Below are 21,150 nucleotides of genomic sequence, written 5' to 3'. Positions count from 1 at the left end.
GAGTTTTTACATGACACCACATTACACAAAGTAGGACAGGAAAAGACGCATGATTTCCAAATTAGGTAACAAATAAAAGTCTGAAAAGTTTGGAATGCATTTGAATTTTAAACCCCTTTTATTCTAACACCCCCAAATAAAGACCAGTGAGTCGAAATTATTTTAGAAGTCATTGGTTTAGTAAATAATGTGCAACTGTGTGCAATTTAGTCTCAGAAAAAAACATCTGTTTTGTGAAGACATCAAAACACGTTACTGATTTTACTATTCATTTTGTACTGAAAGAAAGCCATAAGAAGTTCAGCTTAAATGTTGTCATAAATGATGTAAGGGGATACTGCAAACATGTGGGCGAAGATACTATGATCAAATTAAAGCTAATTTCTATGGTAAAACATGGTAGAGGAAGCATTTTACAATTGGGATGGTTTTCTTTAGAAGGGATCTTAAAGGATTTTGGCAAATATTCAGATAAAAAAAATAGCTATTTATAGACACACATAATCTAACCCGAGAAAGGTTAAAAAACACATCAGTGACTGGATGTGCATTGCTGATGGAGTCATACCCAAAAAGCCACAAGCCCTTCCATATGAAACTGCACGAAAACGAAGTTCTACAAAATATATAATATTAACTGACAGGACTGAATAAATCTTAATAATCCTAGCTGACTGTAAACAGAAAGTGTTTACTCTGATTTAATGTTGGACAGTGAGAAACTGTACAGAGTGCATGAAAGCATCTGATATTAACTGTATCTTTATGTGCAAGGAACATTTAGTGCAAACAGATATCTTCTTATTTCAATTAACACCACTGTGTAGATTAATTTGACTTACTCTTTAAATCCCAAATAAAATAAAAACCTTGAGTGCCTTTTTTCAGTGCCCTGTTTTATCCATGAGATGATATGTGTGTGAGCATGCTCATATTTTAGTCTGCATTCATTCTGTTGTTCATAACAAAGGGCTTAATTTTTTCTCGTTTAGAGTATTCTAGTTGAGAAACAAATAATTTTGTCAGAAATGGCATTGAAAAAGTGATTCAACTGCATTGTTAAACAATAGTGATCGCAATGGTGAAAAAAAGGCATCTTTTTCCTTTCACTGTCAACATATGCAGAGAATAACCATATATATGTTTGCAGGGTTTCTGGATGATGAATGTGTTGACGTATTTTTAATTTTTTTCTCAGATGTCTAATCACTAAGTGGCTGATTTCATAACAAAAATCAGACACATATGATTAAGATTGTTACCAAAATAGAAAACTAGATGTATTTTTTTCTAGGCCAAACTTATTTGCAGGAGAATAAGCCATATACAAATGTAATGATCAGATCCATTCTTTGTTTTTCTATTTTTGTGAGTAAAAATAGCATCATTGCAGCCACACAATACCTAGATATTGAACAGTGGGCAACTGTAGGAGTTTATGATGACTAACATACAGTTTATATGACGTATTTTGTTGATGAGGAGGTGGAACATGGCTTGCACAATGTAAAAAACCCCAACAACATAAAAATTTTAATAGGTCACAGATATTGTCCAACATCTGCTTTTAAGGAAGAAAAAATTGAGAAATACACTTTAGAGATCATATCATTTATTTATTTACTCAATTGAGACATATCCGATTTTAAATAAGTTTTACTTTAATTGCTGAGTACATTAAATGATACAAGATAATTACGAGAAGACCTGAAAAATATTAACCATGTTGGGTAAGCTATGGATAAGATTCACAATTCACAATGAATTACTTTTCAGCACAGTTCAACCAAAGATAAAGCAAACAAACAAACAAACAAATAAACAAAAAAAAAAAACATATTCCACCCATTCAGAAATAGTAATTAATTTGTAAGTCATATTTTAGGATTGTGGAAGGAAGCCAGAGTACCTGGAGAGAACCAATGCAAGCAAAGGGAGAGCATAAAAAATTAATGCAGAGATTTTTATATTTAAGCCCAAAACCTTCCATTTATGAAGGCTTTGCAACCTAATGTGTAACATAATAGTCCAAATCCACAAAAACGATCTTAAAACATTATGTTCATTTGCATTTACTATTGTATTTGCCATTTAAGTAAAACAAATACAAAAAATATATAGTTTTTATTTCTGTATTTAACAAGTTTTTGCCCTCTCTCTCTCTCTCTCTCTCTCTCTCTCTCTCTCTGTACACAGGGCGTTGCTGATCAGCCCTCAAACTAACCACAGAAACCGCTGAGAGCTGCATCCGAATCTGTTGCTACAGCAACGGTCTCCCTCTAGCCCATCTTTTACCCAGCGGTTTGCCCATTCGTCCTTTACCGTCCATTCACAGTCATATCGCGAGAGCACACAATGCCTTCAATGAGAAACACGGAGCCGTTGACGCGTATCGCGAGATTACGTCAGGGGGGGAGAGGCGGTGACCTCATCGTCGTGGCGAGGCGGAGCGAACCGCTGTAACTTTGGATGAACTTCTGATTTGAACAAACCGAGGCGGTTGGGGAAGCGCACGGAGCGGCAGATAAAGAGGTGCAGAATTCCCTCAGGATTTCTGCTCTTCTGTTAAACATATCAGACATTACAGACGCGGTTTATTTATTCCCGTTATTGACCAGCGAGAGCGGCGTTCCGCCCCCTCCCCTTCTTCCCAAGGAGGCAGACAAGGTGGAAATGAATAAAGGTAAGTGTATGCTCACGGCTCTGTTGGGTCTTCAAGTTGACACACAAACGCCACAGGAAACCTTATGTTGTCAGCGTTTCTTGTATTTAGAACCGACTCATGCAGCAATTTAAGGTGGCAGCTGGAGGATAAAACTAAACAGAAAAGTTGAGCTAACGGTCAGGTAACTCCGCGTGCCTGTGGTCGTGCATGTTAGCTAAGGTCTAAAGCAATTAGCTTAATTTCTCTGATTTATTGCGCCCTTTATGCGGTGAGAAGCTTTCGGTCCCTTTCCAGGTCCATCATCCTAACGCACAGCACTTCTGAAAATGAAGGCGATTCACCCTAGCTCCCAAAGGAGACAGGAAATGGTGCAAAACTGATAGAGATAATGGTAATTGTTTGTTTAAGTCATTCCGTGACTGCAGCGCAATTTGCGACGGCAAATCGCAACCGCTGCCGTGGGTTTCCTGTCTGGTCTCCATGTCGCTGATTGTCTCTTTCATTTGGGACTTTGAGCAAAGCTTATGCAAATGTGCGCACCAAGCCTCTCAGGTTATCATAAGGGGACATTGCTGGAGTCTTGTAAGGTGCTAAACTGCGTTGCAATTTGACAGGGACGCAAACGTGAGCTCTTGCGAGATAAATTCCTGGAAAGTGTGATTAGTCGTGCTTAATCTGTGACGAATTTGCATGGCAATTGCAGCAACTTGTTTCATTCAGTGTTGGTCACTGTCAAGACCTATATCATTAATCAAAATGGCGGTCTGTTTAGACAGATTTGAAAAGTGCTATGGTAAATGCCACAATAGAGGGTTGAGTAGAAGCTTTCACGACGCAGTTATTTAACAGAAATTAACTGTGTTGGTCAAACAGTAATTTACAAATGTTCTGGATTTGCAGAAGTTTGCCTCTTCTCTGCTTTGATGGCATCCTGCCAGGAATGTTCATTGTAAATGGACCCCCCACAGATGCTCTTTCTTTTGTTATTATTGCCCTGTCCACCTGTGGAGTCTTCCCTCAGGCTACCAGCTCCGGCCCTTCAGGGGGCCAGCATGCACAGCAGCGGCATTCTGCTTCCTTCTTTTGACAACTTCTAAATGAGCATGTCAAAAAAGATGACATCTCTGTTCTGTGGGCAATCGGAAAGGGTATAATTTTCAACTTAAAGCACAGCTGCAGCATTGCCAACGCTTTCTTTCTTTCTTTCTTTCTTTCTTTCTTTCTTTCTTTCTTTCTTTCTTTCTTTTTTTTTGTCCTGGAATGCATTTGGTTTGTGGCATTGCAGAATTTTCTGCATGAAATCGAGACATTTTTACACATTAGCTGTTAAAGATTTGATGCCATCAGCTCTGCCTGGCGAGAGTCGGTGAATACCTAGGCTGAGCCGATCTGCGGGCTGTGTCGCATTTACAATATTAAGTAGGCTGCTGAAATTGCTTGTGTAGGTGGAGGCGCGCATGTTCTGTCACACATGGAGCTGGCGAATAAAGGAGGAGGTGGGAAAACGGAAAAGAGAGAAGTATCAGGGCTTTTGATGGACAGTTAAAAGATTATTTAAAGGCCTGGTGATGTAGAATATCTGAATTATCTGCTAATGTTCCTTGATTAGGCTGTTGGAGATGGCTGAAACCTTCCTCTAAAAAGGTTTGAGCGCTCTTTATTTTAAGCACAGGAGAGGATCTCATTTTAATCTCTCAGGACCTTGGTTATTTCTCAAAAGCCAAATCTTTGAGTTTAGTTTCAGATGCCGTATGTTTAGTTTCAGATGCCGTATGCTTCTGATTTCGTGCTGGAGAGGACGAGGTATTTGGCTGTGCATGTGGAGAATCTTACAAATGTTTCTTCAGGAAAAGAAAAAAGAAAAAGAGGACCTTTCAGTAAGCCAAGTCTGCAGCTGAAGCTTTTATTACACACATGCAATGCATCACTAACAGTGGCTGGTAATGGGGTTTCACCTGTTTATGACCTCCCACGCGGTTACTGTTTTAGTTCTGTTGCTCTTTCCTCCATCTCTACCACCTACGGTCCCTCCCTCCCTTTTTCTATCTCTGCCAATGTCTTTTTCTCAAGTCTCGCTTTCTTCCTCTTAGGGAAGGCATGCCAGGACTCTGACATTCTCATCATTTCTACCCACAACTTTCACCTTGTTTCACCCCCTTTTTCTCTCCGTTTCATAAACTTTCTCATCAGTCATTTTGGCCGGACTGCACTCATCTTTTGGGTGTATATTGTTTGTACACTTTTGAACTTCCAACTTGTTCTCTTTATTCTGAATTTTGATAATCGGAACTGGTAGACAGATTTCTACTTGTCACATATGACATCTGTCCCAGAAGTTTGGAGAAAACATAGAAGAAGAGGGTTTGTTTGGTGATGGCCTGGTCAGGGTTTTCTTGGCTAGTACCAGTTTCTTCCTGCTGGTTATGGATTTTCTTTTCTTCCAAGGAATAATGCATGTAAAAGAAGAAAGAAAATGTTGTAGTTCTTGATTGAAAAATTCATATTTATTCTTTGGTCAAATTAGTTTCACTTTAAAATGTACTTACTGTTGAGTGATTGATTTATAGACTGGTGGGAGGGTTTTGAATGCATTTTAACAAAGAAAATCATTTGACCTGTTGAATTCTGATCTATTAAGACTCATCTGATTCCAATATCTGGTTATCTATATAAACATCTTTATTCTGATTGATGGATGGCTAAAGAGAGGAATTTGTTTTCAAATATGAAATTATTGGTTAATTTTCATGAAATCAACCACAAAATTTCAGGTAATTTCATATAAACTCCGACATAAGGATAAAAGGAAGAGGGTAGAAACCTTTAAAGCTGATATATTAACTGGGCCTACAATGCATAAATAAATAGTTTTTTTTAGCCCATTTATCACAGTAAAACGACTAACCGGTTCATATTACTCGCTCGAACAAACCGCTTTGGTCAGATTGCAAATTCTAACATAAATATTAAATGTTTCAAAACGTAAACAAAGGAGTTTATATAAAGACATGGATGTAGCTTTGCTCAGATTGCTTTGTCTGTGTGATCTTTTGAAGTGGAAGCCCTGCTCTTCGTTTTCTCGCAGCAAACAACCCTTGCAGTGTTTTCTCTGATATGTGAAATTGCATATCTCTTTGATCCATAGCGTTTTGGAAAGGATGGCACTGAAGCCCTGTTGAGGCTTTGACAACGGCTTTCATTGCTGCTGGAAATAGAGAAAGCGGTAAGCACTTACTTGAACCCAATTCAAGTAAGAAGTGAACCCATAAAAGCGAAATTTACCTGATGTTGGACCTCTTTACCATTCCCATTTTTTTGTACGTCCAGTTAAATAATTCCTTAATTACAATTGAAAGTGGATTATAGTGGATAGAAGTGATGGATTATCAAACAACTGCCGGTTTCAGTTGTGATGGATGAGGAAAAACTCTTAAGAACATCATGAAACAATGAAAGCACAGGCTAATCCAGGCAGAAGCAAACAGAGGGAACATATTGTGCAGATGGAGATGCCTGAGGCAACAAGAGTAGGACATATTTACAGCAAAACAGCACTTTAATGTTTAGTTATTACAAATGAGCCTTTGAGATATGTCAGGGTTTCCCTCTGTGTTTTATAAGCCTGGCGGGCTACCAGGCTTTACTTGTGCCCCCACCAGGCTAAGCATTGTGTACTTATTCGTCTTTTTAAAATGTTTGCATTTTTTAAGACTTTATAGTTGGTGTTTAGGTGTTCCTATCTTTCAGTAACATATGATTATCAAGTGATATTTTAAAAATTTCTGTCAACTTTAAACATTTTTTAACTCAAAAACATGGGTCGCTGGGTGAATGACTGCCCTAGCATCCAAACACCTGGCTTAGCAAGTTTTCTGGGGGAAACCTTGTTTGTCATACCAAAATCTAATGGAGCATATCAAGAAAAACTGGAAAAAGCTTTTAAAAGTTAAATGTAGATTCATTGCTGGCCAAGGTTTCCTTCTATTGCTACAAGATGTATAATTTAGGCTGAGCAATAACTTAATAATGGTTTCTACAGTGAGCTAATTGTGGGGATCTAACTTTGGATTAGTGCTGGATTTAAAAAGCAGGTGTTTGAGGAGCTCGTTTTGGTTCCTGAGGTTTGATATTTTTACTCAATATTAAAACTCTTCATATGAGAATATCTGCAATGTGTTGAAGGTCAAGGTTTGAGGTTTATGTATTGATTTAGTGGCACCGATTGTTTTCCTGGGATCTCCTCTCTGACTCGGTTATGACATAGGAAGAACACAACTGAGGACAAAAACCGTAAAGCTCAACTTCTAGCAAGCCAGGGAACGTTGTTGAAATTCCTACCAACTGTCTCGCCATCTGTTTCCAAGCAGAGAGCTTCAAATTTCTGTCGTGGTGTATGACTAAAAGGATGTTGCTACTGTTGGCTGTGTGTGATGGTATTTGTGAAAGAAGTGCTGTTCTCACCCGTTTGGGACTGTTAATTGCTAATGTCTCTCTAGAAGGTCTGGGAATCATAGGGATATTTTTTTATTTTAAATATCGGCATTGGTGCAAATGAGCAGAAATGTATGTTAAGAAAAATAATACCTGACAGTGCATTTGTTAGCTTTGTTTCCCCCCCCCACTTTTTTCCCCCTTTCGTTAAAATATTAAATGCTACATTATTTTAATCTTGCTTTTGTTCCTCAAAGGTTTATTTTAGGGCTGAAACGATTCCTCGAATGATTCGAGTACCTCGATTACTAAAATTCCTCGAGGAAAATTTACCTGCCTCGAAGCTTCGTTAATTTATGTTTTATTAGTTAGCGCACCGTGTTCCGGCCGGGACTTCATTTGCGTTGCGCGGAGCTCTCACTTCCGCCTGAGTTGTTGACAAAAGCTAAGTCTCAGCGGCATAAAGTCCAATCTTCAAGATTGGCCCGTGGGGATTTTATTGATTGATGATAATGCCCGACTTTTTATCGTTTTTGGGGAACCAATAAGCATCCTTAACATGACTGGGGAATGCCTGGAGTACGGCAGCATTTCTCCTCCGGGGCTGCTGGTTGAAAGCGAACGGCGGGAAGAGCGCTGAGGTGAGCGGATAGACTGAACAGGGCGGGCGGCTGAGTAGCTGATGCTTACCGTGTAAATGTAGCTTTACCGACGAACCGCACAATAAATTTCATATCCCGGTCTGAAGAAACGGGTGGCGGAGCGCATCGTACATGGCTGGTAGATGAGTTTCTGAGTGTGACCAGTGAAGGTGTCGTAAATATCCCGTATTGCTTCCCCCCGTGTTCGTCCCCCGGTCTAACGGTTCGTCAGTCCGCTGGTCTATTTCCTCCCCTCCACCCCATGTTCGTTCATTCGCCCTCTCCTCCCACTCCAGGCGACATTTCCCGTATTTTCAAACCCAAAGCGTGACAGGTTAGGTGGCAAGGTGAGTTTAACTAATCTATTAAACTCACTGAAGATGAATACATAAACTAAAAGCTGGATTGTAGACATTTTTTTATAAGCATATTTGTGAGCCTGCCTCTTTGTTATTAAATTCAATATAATTTCAGATTTTTCTATAACTTTTCTTCTGGTTAACTTAGAAAGTGAGCTATTATTGTTACAGGTTAGTTTTCTAAACTACAAAAAAGCAACTGTTAGGGATGCTCAAATATGAAAAATTGGACTGATATTGATATCTGATAGTAACACCGGTATTATGCCAGATTTACCAATATTTCATTTTATCATTTTTTTTATCCGATTACTCGATTAATCGTAAGAATAATCGATAGATTACTCGATTACTAAAATATTCGTTTACAACAGCCCTAGTTTATTTACTTAATTCGCAGACCTGTTGAGAATATTTAGTTTTCCAGATATTTCCAATTTCAGAGCTGAAAGAGGGTGTACTTACTTTTTACCACATAGATAAACAAATTTGGGCTCAAGGAAGTATTTTCAAGAGTAGTTTTAATAATAAGCATAGGACCAATCAGTTGAGCAGTAATTGAACCTGACCAATTTTCTCATAATTAGCCCTTTCCAGGTCAAATGTAAAACATTATGCTTTTTTTCCCCTGTTTGTTCAATTTAACACAAAATGTTGAAAGATCCATATTGGACCAAAAGAACAAAAACAAATCTGTCTGGAGCTGCAAAAATTAAAAGCCTTACATAAGGCTTATAATGAAGGCTTTAAGTGTCTATATTGGCCTACTATCAAAAGGACTAAGTGTACATAATGAGTATTCATGATTAAATGTTTATTTTCCATGCAGTGCGTCCTGGAGGGAATGACACACCACGTGACTACTCTGTTGTACGATGGTGCTTTAAGTTAAACTTCTATCACAATATTAATGTATCATGTTCCGTTGCATTGATAAAATTAAATAAATGCAATAAACAAATCAGACTTTTGATGTAATTTTTGTTTTGAAAATTCGACAGGGAAAGACGGTAATTTTTTCCTTTTGGAACTCGAAAAATCTGCTCCCAAATGCAGTTTGCATAACAACGATCGCACCTTGTAAATAATCACCTTTAAGTGTGATTGAAAAAAAACCTACAAAACGGAACGTGCATATCGTGCCCCTTATCTGAGCAACAAACAGAGTGCAGTAAAACGCAGCCTGCAGTTATAAAAATAAAACGGCAGCCTTTTGAAAAGGCAACGTATATAAAATTAAATTAATATATTTTAAGTTTGATTTCTGTGCAAATGCCAAGCAAGTCAGTGCAAGGGTAAAATGCAGCAGCGTACTCTTCTCTTTTGACACGCAACCAATGCAGCCATCCTCGGACCTGAGCAACAAAACAATATCGCTCGGTGTCATTCCAAATATATACTGACAAAAATCACCACTTTTTTTAAATCTGTCTTCCTTTTGAAAAAAACTGGCAACTGTTTGCTCTGCTGGTTTGATTCCCTGCTTGTCCTCAGGTCACTGTACTAGTTTATATATTGATGATTGAGGGGAGAGAGAAAGACGGGTAGTGGCTGCTAAAGTTAGGTCTCATAGTATGATGTTTAATTTTTAAAGCAAACATTCACTTTCTCACACACGTGGAGATAAAATTAGCCTATCCTCTGCACACAAACTGAATTAAAGTGCATCTATTTCTGGAAAATATTGCAGTTTGCAAACACTTGTTGCTAGATCTAGAGACTTTGTGGAAAATGTTTTCACGCCTTTTGTTTTTTACTTTAAACATACCGTCAAGCCTTTCTGTGGGTGAAAGTTTCTCCGGCTGGCGCTATAAGCACCCAAGGAGGACATCACACCCATGCTTCAAGATCAAAACACAGAGAGCTACACCAAGAAAAAGTGGCAGCTGACTTCAGCAGTTTGTCTACTGAGTGGCAGAGGGGACAAGGAGCAGCACGGCAGCTGACAGGGACATGAGTGTGACTGAAAGGGGAAAAAGCATCCCTTAAAACGTCCCTGGGCTGCCGTGAAGTATTATCTGTCTTTGTGGGAAAGATTGCAAACTCTGAGTGGGAAAAATGACAACTGAAACAAACCAGGAGAAAATGGATCCTGTCTTCTTCCGTCATGCCACACAGTGCAGACGTTCTCCGCATACAGAGGTGACACATGGAGGTCTTAACTTTATTCCAGCCTTGAAGCTGATTGATTACATATCTGGTAATTGACATCAAATGTAACTCTTGAGTTTTCCCCCTGGGCTGTTCTCCCCGCCTCACTAAGACTCAACAAACCAAACGGATAATCTTGTGGCTAGTTGAGGTTTCTGGTGATGTCGCTTGGGGAGGGTTAGGAGACTGGATCAAAGATTTTACACAGGAGTGTGGGTTGTTGCTTTATACATCTGTCAAAACAAGAACTCTCTGCTGCTGGCAAACGCTCACCATCCGAGGAACAGCTTTGAAGTAAACCTTTTTACTTTCGTGCTTCAGTCGACTAGCTTTATTTAATTACTAGAGCTGGGATAGAGTTCTTAATCTTTTCCTGTAATCTCAACAGGAAATTATCGACATCCCTGAATACCTACACGTTCTTCTAGAGCCCCAGACGTCCTTTTTACTTGATGAAACGTCAACTATAGTTAGCTTCTCGTCTTTTGAAAGAAACCGAAAACTTTTGTTGGCCTCTGATAAAACACATTTGATTACTTTGCAAATATGCTTTCAAATCCAACTTACTTTTGTGACGTTTAGTTTATGCATAGATAAGAAGTTGCAGATTTTTTAACTTTCAGAAAAGAGCCCCTATGTAAACTAATTTGTCCAGGAATGTTGGGTAAAGACTGCACTCTTTTTTTTTGTAAAGTGACTGTCTACACTTTACCAAATCACATGTGGCAGGTATTATTTTCAGAATGCCGGCTGAAAGGCGAGGCTGGTTGCACACTGAAGGCATCGTTTTGTGAGCAGAACATCATTCAACGACGAGAGAGCCTAATAATTGAAGACATCTTGCTTGGATTTGCCAGTTCCAAGGAGGTCCTGCTTTGTGCCATGGTTCATAAAACGCATAAATCCCGTTTGATTTACTGGGAGCTGCAACAGCTTTTGGCTGAACCTTCACCAGTCTTCCTGCTTTGCAGATCCATGAGCACACTGAGGGATCCTGCTGAGAGCGGTCAATCTGCCTCTCACTGCTTTTATGGCTCTTGCATTCCAGGCTGCAGGAAGCCAGAACTGTTCTGTTGGTCGGGATGTTTCAATCTCCCATCAGGTGAAAAACCAAAACTTTGAAGCTAGGATTTCTTTTTATTTTGGTAAAGTTTTCATGACAGTTCATGACAGATAAAATGATTTTTCTCTATAGCAAAAATAAAAACCATAACTCCTGTGGATCAGTCAGATTTTCTGAAACCTTTTCATATTTTAAGTGATTTTAGTAAGTTTTAATGATGAGGCTCTATAGCATCTTGTTTTATTTCCCATTTTCTATTTTTCTGAATTGCATTTTTGTCACACTTAAACCATATTTATTAACCTAAAATGTGTGTAATTATGTAGTGAATGAAAAATAATTCAATATATCAATAGCCAAAGAGGTTGGCATTAAACTGTTTAATGTGAATGTTTGGCACAACACTGAGTGTTTTTGAATGATTTTAAAAATATGTAATATTTTATTTAGAAACGGAACACATTACTTTTATTTCATATTTAAAAGAAAAATATTTAAAATATTTTTTGTTCTGGCAGCGCCGCAGAAAAACACCTGAGCTATTACTGGTAATCTACCCTTTAACTGTGGTTAGTTCAATTAAAATGGTAATGTTATCATACTTGAAATTGCAGATAAATTTCAACAGGATTGGGGTTTTTGTTTCACTTTTGATTGTAAATTTTAAACAAACAGACAAACCTACTTTAGTACAGATAATAAAACTTGATAGGTTTAACCTGCAGACAAACTCGGGGTTAAAACAAAAAAAAAGGTTTACAACATCTGGCTTGCAGGTGAGGGAAACGGAAACTAAAACAGGAAATAGATGCTCAGTAACTGTATAATATTTTGCACTGATTTGTTGCAACCTTTCAGCTTTCTTTCCAAGAAAGAATATTTTGACTTGTAGGGAAATGTCCTTGTTTGCTGCTGTTATGTTTCATATTTCAGGGCTTTTTAAAGTGCAAATGTTATGTGGCATCATTCATTTACTAGATTCATTTCATCTCATTTTCAGCTGAGCCTCAGGTTTGCATTCACACACAGAGGAATGTGTGATGGTGTTGTGTGTACACAATGGAGATGACCTCACCGTTTTCATCTCTGTTGAAGCTCAGCAAGCTGTAAAACAATGAAATCTGTGTGCCCCACATCCCACCCTGCTCCTTCTTAAAGGGTACCTGTCTCCACCACAGAGTTGTACATTTACTTCCTGGTTTAGAAAGGTTCCTAAAATATTTACTGAACTAGTTGATGATTGTTTGAACAAGTGCGATTTGAAGCGTTTGGTTTCAAAGACTAATGCAGCAGAGAAACGACCTCCACCTGCTGTCCTAACTGTGGTGACCTTTCAGTAGGTGAGAACGTGAACTTTTGCTTTGATCGTAAAAACTTCCTTAATTTGTATGTTAATACAGGCAAAAACAAAGGGCAGCCCTTTTGGATTGCTGGACTTTAGAAACCCCAGGTCTATATTTCAGTTACGTTTGGCCTTTTCCCCCCTTTTTGGCTCAGAGTTTTGCTTCTGCTTGGTTTTTCGGTTAGGAAAACAACTAATTTGTAGCTGCACCACCTACTAATGCTCATAAATTCCTGTCCAGTTACAGATACTACAGTAATATGTAGTTATATTATTTATTTTTTAAATAAATCTCACATTAACACAGATTAGTAGTTTCTTGTAGTTATATCAAATCAAATATTAGTTTTTAACATGACACATTTTTATAGCAATTTGCATGCTAGAATTTGATATCAGTGGCAACAAATAAACATTTTACTCTCTTATCTATCATTGCAATTCTTCAGATTTCTTTGTGACCTTTAATACTTTGGGAAATTCAGTGAATCCCTGCTTATTCCTGCTTACAGGTATTCAGATTCACCTGTAAGCAGATTTTTCTTTGTGTTTCAAAGGGGAGATTATTTGGAAGAAAATGGCCCTTTAGAAGCTGAAATACCTGAATGTGGTGCTGTTTGACACACTATTGGCTGACGTTTGCAAGTAAGAGTGCACTGATTATCAGTACTTCCAAGAGTGGCAATGAGGAAGACCAAAGATGTTGGCATCTGCGGTAGTGCTACGATGGTTTCCACTGTGCATATTAATGTATATTCAGGTATATTTTGTGGTTGTACTGTTGAATGTAAGAATGTTTTTAGAAGGGATCTCGCATAGCGGTTATGGTCGCTTACCACTGTAGTACATTTAGTCTAACAAATAAATAGAGTATCTTATTTGCATGCAAAATGTGAATTTCTGACACTCGAACTACATTATAAACAGTCTTTTACAATATATGTGATATATTCCAGCCTTTATATTATATGTGACTAATATATCCACTGGAAACATTCGCTTACATTTAAGACAAGAAAAAAAACTGCCTAAAAATAACCAGAAAATATTCCAGATTTCCACTTTTTGCTGCTGTAGGATAATAAGGTGCACATATTCTGATTAGGGTCCAATCATAGCAGCTAACAGCACCTTTTACAATGATAATCCGCTCAACAAAATTTCATATTTTCAGTTGGTCTCCCACATGGTCTGACTTGCTGCCATTTTGTGTTCCCTTATTAGTCGAGGTTGTAGAAAGAAAACAAAGTTGTTTGTTTCCATGATGTTGAACTGATAACAGTGTATGACTTTGAACAGTAGGAAATTTGAGTTTTTGACACAGCTCTTTGTCAAAACGGTCATTTTCTTAGTATTGTTTCATTGCATTCCAAAAATCTTCCCTCCTTGTTGCACCTGCCTCCTATAGATCTCACCCTGTCATCATGGTATGCTACTTAATCACCCAGACCGAGTGGGCCGCTCCGTGCCGTTGATGCCTCAAACGGTCATTGGAGCAGATTTACCTCATAGCGCTTTGATCCATTTTAGTAGCCTTCTGACAGCTCCCAGCTAATCCATCGGGTCTCATCCGTGGCGGAGAGAAAGGCTTGATGAGTAGCTTGTGGATGTTGATGGTTTTCATTAACTGCCTCGTCAGTTGTTGACTTGGTGGTACTTTCTAATGACGGCAGACTTTTGTGGAAGGGAAAGCTTATTCATTGAGGCCCCACCGGGTGGTTTTTAATGAAACGACTCTCGGGAGCCCTTTAACATCTCTGCATGCATTTGATCAGAAAAAGCTTCTTTTGAAGCAATGTAACAATGAACGTACTCACTTCAACTTACATGTCATAACGTCTGTGTTTTGTAGTCTTACCACTGACATGCAGGGTGCAAAGAATAATTACTTTCCTTCCATAAAGAAATGTATTGAATAGCTTTGCAAATGAAGTTTGTGCATGTGTTAGAAATCATACAGTCACTAAAGCTATAATAGGTTCTATGATGACTTGAATAGGATGATTGTAGTTGAACATCACAGTCTGTACCAGAGATGAGAAAAGTATCTAGAGGGTAGTTGCTCAAAGCACCATTGCTTCCTGACATGAGATTCAATAAGGAAATGTTGCCAGGCAACTGGTGCTATTCCACTTTTGGGTACTATTGCTTGGTAACAAAATAGTTTTTTTAGGATAATGGCAGAATCAGTATTAAAAATAATAATGGTTTAATGTACTTATCAGCAGTGTGCAGAGTTTAAATCTGGATATATAATGAGAACCTAACAGTGTATAAATGCGGGAAATAAGAAGCCACTTTCCTGTTCTTGTATAACGTGATTTTTAATAAGCGCTCCCTTTGTGCTCAAGCATCATTTTGAAGTTTTCTTTTTCAATTATTCTCTGCACATCCCCACAAGTTTCAGCAATTTGAGCACACTTGTCTCTCAATGCACCTATCCTTTCAAATAGCCATTGGTGCAGAAGAGGGAGGTGGAGTAGGAGGAGAGAGATGGTGTGAACAAGGCCTGTGGGGGTGGTGCTGGGTTACATAATATCGGATGAACCCAGCTGCGTTCTGTTGTTTAGCCCATGGGTGAAGGAGTGCCAGCCAAGCTGACTGATGTGTCCACCTGTGCTCGTCAGAATATGATCTGGATTAGAGTATAGGTCAACAAACGGATTTACACGGACCGCACCGATCACGTGTAGTCAGCCGAACAAGCAGAGCTTGAAACCACAGTGCCGACTTTGCTCCTCCAGCACTCTGTTGCTATGGCGGCACAGTTGTTGTGTTGTCAGAAACCTTGGGGTTTAATGATGATGCAGGATTCTAACAACAGTAATTAGAAGCTGTTTTTCCTTCCCTTCTTTCTTTTTAACATAATAAATGGAGCTCTCTTGTGTAGCACATTCTTGTGCACGCAGCTTCGTCGAAAGTGGAGCAATGAGCCAACAAGAAAGGCCTTTTTCATACTGTTCTATGGAAAACAATTGTTTGTAGATGTTGCTGCCATTACACACAATTTAAATTAGCATCATTCACAAGGTTTCTCCCAGAAAACTTTTTTGTTTTTTTGACAGGAAATTTGAAAATATCACTTGATAATTATGTGTTATTGAAAGATTGGAAAATAAATACCTATAAAGTCTTAAAAAAGTCTTAAAAAACTATAAAGTCTTAAAAAATGCTAACATTTTAAAAAGACTTAAATAAATAAGTGATGCTTAGCCTGGTGGGGGCACAAGTGAAGTCTGGTGGCCCGCCAGGCTTATGATACCCTGGGGGAAACTCTGATTTAATAATGCTGGACAGAAGACTCTGGGTTTATGATCTTAGAGAATTAGTTTTTATGATTTAGTGTGGTGAATTCAGTGCCTTCAGTTTCCAAAAATGGTCAGTTTCTATGTAAAAACCTTTGACTGGATTATCTCTGGTTTGGCTGTCCCCACAATAAAATCTAAAGGGAAGACAGAGGACCTATTGGAGAAGCCTCTGGCACTGCTGTTAAAGTCCCAACAGGAACTCCTTTCCTTTGTTTTGCTTTCATTGACATTATTCCAGCTTTAATCATCTTTGTTTCAACTAAAAAAAAAAGTCAGCAGGAATTTGGTAGCCAGCAGCAGGTGCTTTCCCACTTTCCTTTTCAAAATATGTAGTATTTTCCATTTGCTACTAACTTCAAACACTTCTAACTTTGAAAATAGTAAAATACTTAACAATAAAAGAGTCAGTTTTAATACTGAAAGAGTGGTGACTGTGTGGGAGGGTGGGAAAGGTGAAGCCCAAGAATATTCAGCCCTCGCACTTAATTGTTTTATTTTGCCAAGAAAAGCCCCAAATGCCGGTAGTCAAGCAACAGCCTGACCCTTTCTTTGGGATTGAGCTCAGGGGCTGAGGGCACTGCTCAGAAACCATAGCTGTAACCCTTTTATTCAAAGAGGCTTTCACTTTGGGAGGTGCACACCATCACATCTGTCAAAGTGTCATGGAGCTTGCTGTCTGCAGCATTAATCCTACTGCCCTCTCATCTTTTTAAAAGCAGCGTTTATCGAGGAACCCCTCCATACTCTTTTCTCACGACCATTAAGCATGCACATGTCAATCTTCCTCAGCATCTTTTGCTCAGATGGTTTATAAAGCATTTTGCCACTCGGCTGGCAAGGCCTAAATAATTCAAGCATGCACTTTATATTTAGTTGTAGAACTACTATTTATACAAAATGTTTTTTTCCACACATGTACACATGATTTACAAATTTCTAAAAATAGTGATTTTTTTTTTTAACCCCACTTTCCTGCAGTTTGTCAAAACATAGATGGCAATAATATTTTGATTAGCTTGGTGTCAAATTTGACATTTGAAATAACAGGAACAAGCAATGCTTCCATTTTAATTTAGTGACCAATTGTTTGCTTTTTTATTTTTACCTGCCTCAGGTATAAATGATTTTATCCCTTTAAGATTTAAAACCAGCATTTAATCTTTATTCTAGCTGATGATTAATAATGGCAGTTTTTTCTGTGCAATTTTCTCATTATTAAAAGGCTAGTTTAATGAAAACAGAAATTTTTCTTTGTCCTTACCTTAACTCTGAAATTTCCAAAATGTTGCCATTCCAAATCCATAACTTTCCTTTGAAAGCTCAAAAGGGAACATCGGGGTATTCGTTTTAGCCTTCCTGTTTTCTCCTGCAGCCTGAATGAACCACACACTTCTTCGACAGTGGAGTTGAAAATTTTCAGTTTCAAAAGTAACAAATGAATGAAGATCAGCCAAATAGAGTTTTATTATTGCAGGAAACATTAGTCTATAAAACAGTAATTTCCTTTTGGTTAAACCTTGAAAACTTGTGCTTGCTTTTGTATACAGTTGTCACCTCACCTCCTTTTGAGTTGTTTAGTTAACTCAAACTGTTCTCGTGCAAAACGTGCCAGGCTTTGTTTTTGTCTCAGCCTGTAATGATGCTACCGGGTACTTTGTTGTGCTGACACGCCAAACGGTTTGAAAGCACCAGACAAAGGGAAGAGAGAGCGAGAACAAGACACTGGGCTAATTGCTATAAGTATAGGGATTGTGTTTTCAGATGTCGGGTTTAAAAGCGCTTGTGCACACATTCCTCACACATCCCTCTCTTATTTACCTTGAGCTGAAAGCATTTATTTGAGAACTGTTGTTGTTGTTGGATTGTAAAATGGTATATTGCTAGCTAACGCTATACTCCAGAAATACCAGATGTATGCAGGATCCTATACTTGTGGTGCAGCTAGAAATTGGATAACTGCAGAGATTATATTACATTTGCAAAGATGTGCTCCGGTCGTCAGATAGTGACATTTTTTGTTAAAAGAACGTATTTTGGATTCATTGAGAGCTGTAGAATTTGATCAAATCACAATACAAGTCAGTTTTGCATGCTAATTATATATTTGGTTTGTTAGATTAACTTCCTTGCCCCTGTGCTCACACTTAATGCATATTATAAGTGTATGAGATGCTAAAATTCTTAGTGTGGTGCTAATGATTTTGAGAGAAAGGAAAACAAGTTTGCTGATATAGTTAAGCAAGTTTCTAATTGTACAGCTAGCAAAGTTTGCAGGGTGACTGATAGTCGTGCAAAATACGTATTGTGGATTTTGAATGTTAGCACAGTGTATGTATAATAGTTGAGACTCAATTAAAATGTTTTAATGAGTTAATTGAAGGTTCTGTAATTAATCATAAACAAAATAAGCAACATTTTCAATTCAACTCCCCCATGAACCAAGAAAAGCAGCTTTGTTGCTGTGTGTCAAATTTACAGGTATACTGGAAACACAATATTAATGTTCCGGCTCGGGACTCTTGTATGTTTAAAAAAAAAAAAAAAAAAAAAGGCAATAAATTAGCTTGTTAAAATCTATCTCTATGTAATTACTCAGAATTAAATTACAATCTGCATCCCAGTGTATATGTAGAAAATATTGCACTTGAAATTGGCAAGGTGTTTGTTTGTAGAAGAAGAGAAAAAACATATTTTTCTTGGGTTGCTGCTCTACTCCAAATCACCTTGGAGATCTTGTCCCTGGCTGGACAAAAGCCAAGAGCCCTTATTGCAACCTGGCACTGCCACAGCTACTTCTGCTATGGTTTATGGTGTGAACTGTTGTAAAGAAAATAACATGGAAAGCTGCAGTTTCTTTTTTTTTTTTTTGGTATAAGGCTCTTGTGGACCCCAGTTTTATTAGCTCTGAGGCTTGATATGTGGGAACTGTGATTTATAGCTTTCATTATCAAGTTTTTACCACACGGTTGGATCCCAACAGGCTCCCCGCAGACCGGCTGACTCTCAAAATAGCAGTTGAGGTTTTCACTTTAACAAACTGTGGTTAGACAGAGGTGCTGAAAAGCGGAGACTCGTCTGTGGTGAAGCTTTGATCACAGAGACTAAATGGTAATGCTTCGAAATGTCTACATCAGGTGCAGGTAGCTTATGGAAATCAGACCTCATGGACGGGCACTTGGCACACGGAAGCGGACGCACACTTCACAGAAAGCTGTAATCTTTGATATTTGTGCCGTGTGCCTCTTCGGTGGAAACTGAACATACTGTACATCTTAGAGTTGAGATGGGGGAAGTAGAGAGAAGAGAAAAGAGTTTCCAGATGAACTTGTGAACTCAGATTTGGACTTATTTATATCTTTAGCATTTACTTTTCCCACCATCTGTCTTGGTGTCTATCTGTAGCAGTTTCTTTGATGAAATATTTTGTGTAAGTGTTTATCCTACATATATATTTTTTATCCTCTTACTTAGCCACAAATCATCTTAATTTAACTGGATCTGGTGTTGACGCTGCTGATAAAGTCTCTTTTGAATTTGACAGACAGTTTTAAATGAATCCTTTTGAAGTTCCTGACTAAGCTCAACTCCTTTGCTAGGCTAATTTATCAAAAGCCACAGCCTATTTCATGTGCACGGTTTGGAAACCTTCTTTACAGGCTGTGAAACTGCATTTTCCACATTTACTTGGTTTTCACTTCCTCTGTGTCTTACGTGACCTGCACTGCATTCTCTGTCTAGACAGCTGCTGATGTGCTGGGAAACTGCGCAGAGTCCAATTTAAGGATTGATTACTTTTTTTTTTTTTTTTTGAAGTAGGACAACTCTGTGTTTTTGTCCACGCAGAATCAGGGCAGGGATATTTTACAAGATGGATTAATAATTCGTCAGTCTAGTTTTAGCCTTGCATTTAGCAAAAACAATTTGCATGTAAACAAAAACAAAATCAGGATGTAGGATTTTCCTATATGACTTGAATTATTGAGCGAGCCACACTGCCAGTCAAATGTTTTTCATTTAATTTTCCATTGGTTTAAGCCACAGTGATAAGACACCAAGGTGAGGTAATCGACATTAACAATGGCCTTTAAATGCTGCTCTAGTCTAAAACACATTGGTTCCTCCTTTCTGTTTCCCATTCTCCTCTCTCTCTCTGCCCTGCTTGTAGATTTCAGGACTAGTGTGATTTACAGTCATAGCAGATGATCTGCTACTTGGTCATGCTTTTCCAACTTGCCACATTTTCTCAATTCTCCTCTGTGCAGATGATTCCCAGGCTTCTCTGGAACACACACACACACACACTGGTTTTTTGTCGTCGTTTTAAGTGATATTTGACGTCATCACCAGTTTACACCTTTTAAGTTTTTTGAAAGCTTGTATTATTCTGTCATCTTTTGTAAGAAGACGGGTTTAGTGGTTGTATATGTGCTCTGACGTTTAAAGCTTGTGTGTCCTTTGGGTGAACTTCAAAATATTCTTTGGCTTGTCGATGAATACTGGATGCCAACACAAGCAAGAGTTGGTCTGGATTTTGTGAACACCAGCAGCAGTTAAAACATGTCTAATCCAAGCTCCACTTTTGAAAAGGTTTAACCAACAAACGGATTTGATACAGTGACTCTCTGCCAGCCTGTGTTCCTGTTTTCCAGAATGTGAGGGAAGAAAACTGCGACTTATGGCTGAGGAATGCGAAGAGCAGACAGCTGAGACTTAGCGGAGATAGGGAGCCGTGCCTAAAACAATGAATTTGGGCCAAAAATGGGCAGAAAGTGAGACTAGGTGGCAGAGGAACAAAGCTGCTCCTGCTGTCTTGAAACGGCTTTGAAAAGGGGATCTGCAGAGATTTTGATGCACCGTGAGTTTTTGCATTCACTCCGGTTCCCCCCCTCCAGAAACCTTCACGGGGCTTTCCACACTACACTCTCTTCCTCCCTCTGTGTAGTGACGCCTTTCTCCCTGTTTAGTGAGTTGCTTCTGTAATGAGGCTCATTCTTTAAGTATGCGTTATTAGGTTGGTATTTTTATGGGTTATTTAATAAAAGGTGTTGATTTTACACCTTTTTACTGGAACTGTTCTTTTCACAGTCTTGACATTTGTAAATCATTGACGGCTGAGCTTTGGAGTTCAAGCAGAGGTTGAGTAGGTAACATGGGAATCTCTTGAAAGGCGATAATTACTCTTTTTTGTTT

At 38.5% G+C, this 21,150-nt stretch overlaps 1 protein-coding gene across 2 annotated transcripts in view; it reads left to right on the top strand.

The window, feature by feature from the left end:
• The first annotated feature begins 2,322 nt into the window (after positions 1-2,322).
• sipa1l1 (signal-induced proliferation-associated 1 like 1) overlaps positions 2,323-21,150 on the top strand; it is a 72,016-nt gene continuing 53,188 nt past the window's right edge. Inside the window, exon 1 of one of the 2 annotated variants that reach the window (XM_015011170.2) lies at positions 2,323-2,683. The gene's annotated coding sequence lies outside the window, so the exon portion shown is untranslated. The remainder of the gene's footprint in view (positions 2,684-21,150) is intronic. The other variant, XM_015011168.2, reaches the window with a different exon arrangement.

Source organism: Poecilia mexicana, unplaced genomic scaffold (genome assembly GCF_051168715.1).
Source record: "Poecilia mexicana isolate PSO_F unplaced genomic scaffold, ASM5116871v1 scaffold_21, whole genome shotgun sequence".
Classification (NCBI taxonomy): Eukaryota; Metazoa; Chordata; class Actinopteri; order Cyprinodontiformes; family Poeciliidae; genus Poecilia; species Poecilia mexicana.
Note: the sequence above shows the minus strand (reverse complement) of the source record. Positions and strands in the feature narration are given on the sequence as shown.